The 6,000-nt window shown below is 42.2% G+C and overlaps 1 pseudogene; it reads right to left on the bottom strand.

Annotated features, from left to right (window-relative positions):
• Window positions 1-1,133: 1,133 nt before the first annotated feature.
• LOC127191137 (AP-3 complex subunit sigma-1-like) lies at window positions 1,134-2,192 on the bottom strand (annotated as a pseudogene).
• Window positions 2,193-6,000: the final 3,808 nt, after the last annotated feature.

The following is a 6,000-nucleotide window of genomic DNA, read 5'->3' as shown; positions in this document are numbered from 1 at the left end:
GTTTTCAGAGACTCCCCCCCCCTACACACACACACACACACACACACACACACACACACACACACACACACACACACACACAATGCCAGAGTCTATATTTTAAGCAAGATCAGCAAGTGATCTGTTGGTGAGTTACAGTTTGAGAAATATGAGTCCCAAGCCAAGGCTTTAAATTTATGTAAGCTTGTCACAAGGGAGCCAACAGAGGGCAGTGCTGCAGAGCTTATCTGAGCCAATTTCTTTAAAATCTGAGCTTCTCAGTTCCATGAGGCTTCCTGGCTAAGATTTAGGGCAAGTATTGCTTTACCATCTTTGCACATAAGACAGCTACTTGAATTCATTGGAGGATAAACCTACGGAGTGGCTTGAGTTTTGTTCTGTAGTGCTGAGAATAGTGCCCAGGGCTCTGTGTCTACTGTGTAAGTTCTCCATCACTGAGGTATCCCTCCAGTATTTTGGGCTTTGTTCGTTTTTTGTTTTGTTTTTGTTTGTTTTCCATTAGCTTAGAGTTTATTTAAACTAAGAAAAAGGCCATAATGTTTTCATGTCATACTTGCTTGGTTCTTTAAATGACAATTGGGACAAACAATAGAAAGAATTTAAGAATGCTGCACTTGGGGCCTGGGGAGATGGCTTGACAGTTAAGAGCACTTGCTGCTCTTGCAGAATGCCTGGGGTCCATTTCCCAGAATTCATATGGAGGTTCAAAACCATCTGTAATTTGCAACTCCAGTTCTAGAGGTTCTGACCACCTCCTCTGACATCTAAGGGCACTAAGCATACACGTGTTGCACATACATATATACATGCAGGCAAACCATTCATACACATACATTTTTTAAATGTTTAAATGTTGCACTGTGATCCATACAAGAGATCAATGTTTTTGGTTGTACATAATTAAAGAAATAGCTCGCTTTTCAAAATACTGTAACAGCCATACATAGAGGCATGCCTTTATGTGGCTCCCGGAATGCAATTTAGAAAAGCAAAATACCATATTGGAATGATTCAATTTCTTTAAAATCAGTGAGCAAGAGAGCAACATTGAACTTCCAAACTGATTCTATACGGCGTCTCTATAGTACCTTGACTTAAATCCAAGAGCAAAGTTAAGACACTGTCCTCTGTTTTTAGTAAACCCAGATGTCTCTCCTCCTGGATTTTACCTGGGACTGGCCTTTTAGATAATTTATTTTAAAGAGAGCAGGCTCTGCACTTTCATATGGTGTCATCAACTTAGTGTTTCTTGGCGTTTCAGGATGATTCATATTCTTTACAGCAATATAGCATAGGGCAGAATCTCTGCTAAGCCAGCCTCAGATTGCTCCAGTTTACTTTGTTTTTATGACAGTCTAATTTTGTTGGTCTCCAATGTCATTCCCCTATCACTATTTCTGCAAGAATACTGTGAACCTTGTCTACATGGAATGCTCAATACACTCCATAGACAATTTCAAACACATATCTAGTGCATCTACTAATGCTTGAATTAGAACTAAGATGCCACATTCTCTTTCTGAGGAATCCACATGGAGGACAGATACAGTGTCGCATAAAGTCTACAAGTCAGTTTGTTACCAGATGTTCCAATGACAAATCCTCCTTTTAAGAAATTATGAACATTTCCATTTCCCTTAGCTACCAAATAGGAAGCCTCCCTAATGGTTTGCTGTTGTGTCTCCACAGTAGGTCTGATAGAACTGGGGAGCTTTGGTTTCCTGTGGTTGTTAAAGATGGGTGTGGCTATGGTTAATGTTGGGCCAGGCTGACCTAGTAGACACTGAATCTAGGGTAGGGACAGGATGCAGGGTGAGAGAAGGCCCCTGTGAGCTTCACTCACAGATCATACTGGTGCTGTTTTCCAACTTTGCAGTAGGTTTTGATCATATACACAAGAAGCCGGGAACCCATGAGATCAAAGGCTTGACCTTTGCCTTGAAATTTCTAAAGGGAGTTGTCTTTAACAATGGCAGTAGACTTCTGCTCTACTTTCATCTCACTCTGACCCAAAGCAATTTGGGGAAGGAAAGGTTTATTTCATCTTACAGGTTACAGACCATCATTGACAGCAGGGTGGACACTCAAGGCAGGAACTAGAGACAGAAAGCATGGAGGAAGGCTTCTTGATGGCTGGCTCACCAGCTCCCTTCAACTCATCGTTTACATAGCCTTAGGAACTGTACCGCCATAGTGGGCTGGGCCCTTAAGACAATCTCTCACAAGCAAGTCCACATGCAAGCCTGGTACCAATTACTCAAATGAAACTCTTTCTCATGTGAGATTCTTGGCTGTGTGTTGGCCTGTGGTCTGGTGCTTTGTATTTGTTAATTGCTTGCCTGCCTCCTAAGATTGTCACCACAGACTGTCGCATACCCCAAGTATTGCTCTTTAACCTGACCTCCCTAGTTGACTAATAAAGAAAGCCTATACCTGGGCAGGGCTGAAGGAGGGTAGGTGTGACAGAAGTTTCAGGGGCATTTGGGACAGAGAGGATGATCTTGGGAAGGAGAAGCAGACAGATACTGAAGGAGGAAGAAGTAGAGACTTGCTGTGGAACTAAAAAAGAGCCACGTATGCCAAGAGGAGGAGCTCTGAAGTTCCACAAAGAAAGAAATGGCCCAGATGAACAGCCTTAGGAAGTATTTTGGGATTATGGATGGGAGGTAGGGCAAATAGAAATTATTAGAAGCAGATGACATGGGATAGAAGCTAGGTTATAATGGAATGTAGTTTAGGAATTAATGTCTGCCATGCCCCAGGTGATAAGACTATTCTAAAATATATCATGTGTCTGTGTCTTTATTGATTGAGAAAGCAGACAAATAAAACCATCATAATAATTATAAGCCTAATAATAAACATTTATTAGGCCATACCATTAAACTAACAGCAACAGCCGTGCCAGCTTGACAGTTGCTAATGGGGACAATATCCCTCTGTCCATGAAGTACCTCCTGCATTTGTATGCATGAGGGCCTATAATAGGCATGTCACATATGGCCTGATGTTCAGAGGAATACTGCACTTTGAGTTAATGCTCTGTCGCCACCATCTGTAAATCCCCAATCACTTAATCTTTCAACTTGTGTTTTTAAAGACAAATACATCAGGACTGTGAAAAGTGCATTTGAGAGGAGGGCATCCAGGGAAGATGTTGCCTCATTCACAGTATACAGTGTTCATGATTTCCCTCTGACCACAGCATTCTCCTGGGCTCGCAGTGGGAGTGCATTCACACTCAAGTGAGGTTAAATCATTTCCTTTTACTGATTGTTGAGTACAGTGTGTAGGAGTTTTGTTGTTGTTGTTTGTCTAGCATTTTCAGTACTACTGTAAAATACAAATGCATATATAAACTATAAAATATGAATTGGATAATTTAAATGATTTCACATATAAACCAAATGTTCCAAAAAGTGAGGAGCGGGGGGAAGGCTGGAGAGATGACTCAGGTTAAGAGCATTGTCTGTTCTTCCAAAGTTCCTGAGTTCCTAGTAACCAAATGGTGGCTCACAACCATCTATAATAAGATCTGGTGCCCTCTTCTGGCCTGCAGGCACACATGTATATATAATAAACAAATATTTTTACAAATAAACTCAATGTTCCTCTATTTGCATTTAAAAGCAGCATTATAATATACAAAGTAAAATTTATGATAGTAATGTAAATTTAATGTTTCATTGATAACAATATTGTGGGGAATGTAAAATTATCTCAAGTAGAAACTTGTAGAAGGAAAGAGAACTTAGACTTTTGTAACTTAGACTCCTTTATTTATTTAAACACTTTACATCCTGATTGCAGCCCTCTCCCTCCTCTCTTCCTAGTCCCACCCCCATACCCCATTTCCCTCATTCCGCCTCCCTTTCTCACTACCCACCCCTGACTGCCAACATGGGCACCAACCCACCCTGATGCATCAAGTCTCAGTAGGACCAAGCACATCCTCTCCCACTGAGGCCAGACAAGGTAGCCCAGCTAAGGAAAGGGATCTAAAGGCAGGTACCGAGTCAGGAACAGTCACTGCTCCCATTGTTAGGAGATCCACATGATGCCAAGCTATGCATCTGCTACATATGTGTAGGGGGCCTAGGCCCAGCCCATGCATGATCTTGGGCTGGCGGTTTAGGCTCTGTGAGTCCCCATAGGGCCAGGTTACTTTACTCTGTAGGTCTTCTTGTGGTGTCCTTGGCCCCTCTCATCCCTCAATCCTTCCCGCACTCTTCCACAAGACTCCCTGAGCTCAGCCTGTTTGGCTGCGGATCTCCGCATCTGTTTCCGTCAGTTGCTGGATGGCGTCTCTCAGAAGATATTTATGCTAGAATTCTGTCTGCAAGCATAAGCAGAGTATCATTAACAGTGTCAGGGCTTGAAGAGCATTAACAGTGTCAGGGCTTGAAGAGCATTAACAGTGTCAGGGGTTGGCTCCCTCCTGTGGAGTGGGTCTCAAGTTGGGCCAGTAATTGGTTGGCCATTCCCTCAATCTCTGCTCCATTTTTAACCCCTGCACTACTTCTAGGCAGGACAAATTTTGGGTGAAAAATTTTGTGGGTAGGATGGTGTCCCCCTGCCTCCACTGGAGGGAGTTTCAGCTATGGTCACTCCCATAGACTCCTGGAAGCCTCCCCCATTCCAGAGCTACCCCCCCCCCACACACACAGATTCCCATTCTCTCTCCCAGCCTTCCTCCCTCCCCACTCCTGACTCCCACCCTTACTCCCCTCTCCCACCCAGTTCCCTCCCTCCATCTACTTCAGGTGTCTATTTAATTTCCCCTTCTGAGTGAGATTCAAGCATCCTTCCTTGGGCCCTCCTTGTTACTTAGCTTCTCTGGGTCTGTGGAATGTAGCATGATTGCCCTGTATTTTATGGATAATATGCACTTACAAGTGAGTACACACCATGCTTGTCTTTATGGGTCTAGGTTAACTCACTCGGGATATCTTTTCTAGTTCTATCCATTTCTCTATAAAGTTGATAATAGAAGAGAAAGTGGGGAAGAGCCTTGAACTCATTGGCACAGGAGTCAACTTCCTGAACAGAACACCAACAGCTCAGGCAATAAGATCAACAATTAATAATTGGGACTTCATGAAACTGAAAAGCTTCTGTAAGGCAAAGGACACCATCAATAAGACAAAATGGCAGCCTACAGAATGGAAAACACCTTCATCAACGCTACATCTGACTGAGGGCTACTATCCAAAATATATAAAGAATTCTAGAAATTAAAAACCAACAAACCAAATAACCCAATTTTTAAAAAATGGAGTACAGAGCTAAAGAGAATTCTCAACAGAGGAATCTCTAATAATCAAGAAGTGTTTAAAGAAATGCTCAATGTCCTTAGTAATCAGGGAAATGCAAGTCAAAATGGCTCTGAGATTCCATTTTACACCTACCAGAATGGCTAAAATAAAAAACTCAAGTGAGAACACATGCTGGCGAGTATGTGGAAAAAGGGGAACACTCCTCCATTGTTGGTGGGAGTGCAAATGTGTACAATCACTGTGAAAATCAGTCTGGCGGTTCCTCAGAAAATTGAAAATAGTCCTACCTCAAGACCCAGCTCTACCACTCCTGAGCATATACCCAAAAGATGCTCCACCATACAACAAGGACATTTGCTCAACCATGTTCATAGCAGCTTTATTCATAGTAGCCAGAAACTGAAAACAACTTAGATATCCCTCATCCAAAGACTAGATTTAAAAAAATGGTACATTTACACAACGAATACTACTCAGCTATTAAAACCAAGGACATCAGCCAGGCAAAGTGAGTCACACCTATAATCCCAGCACTCTCGGAGGCAGAGGCTGGTGAATCCGTGTATTTGAAGCCAGACTGAAAGGACATCATGAAATTTGCAGGCAAATGGATGGTAATTAGACTTTAAATAGTATTTTTTTCCTGCATTTTAAACAAGGGCTCACATTTTTATGTTTGTGTTGCATAACAGAAATTCTGTATGTGATGATAAGAGACAGGGAA

Source organism: Acomys russatus, chromosome 6 (assembly GCF_903995435.1).
Source record: "Acomys russatus chromosome 6, mAcoRus1.1, whole genome shotgun sequence".
Classification (NCBI taxonomy): Eukaryota; Metazoa; Chordata; class Mammalia; order Rodentia; family Muridae; genus Acomys; species Acomys russatus.
Note: the sequence above shows the minus strand (reverse complement) of the source record. Positions and strands in the feature narration are given on the sequence as shown.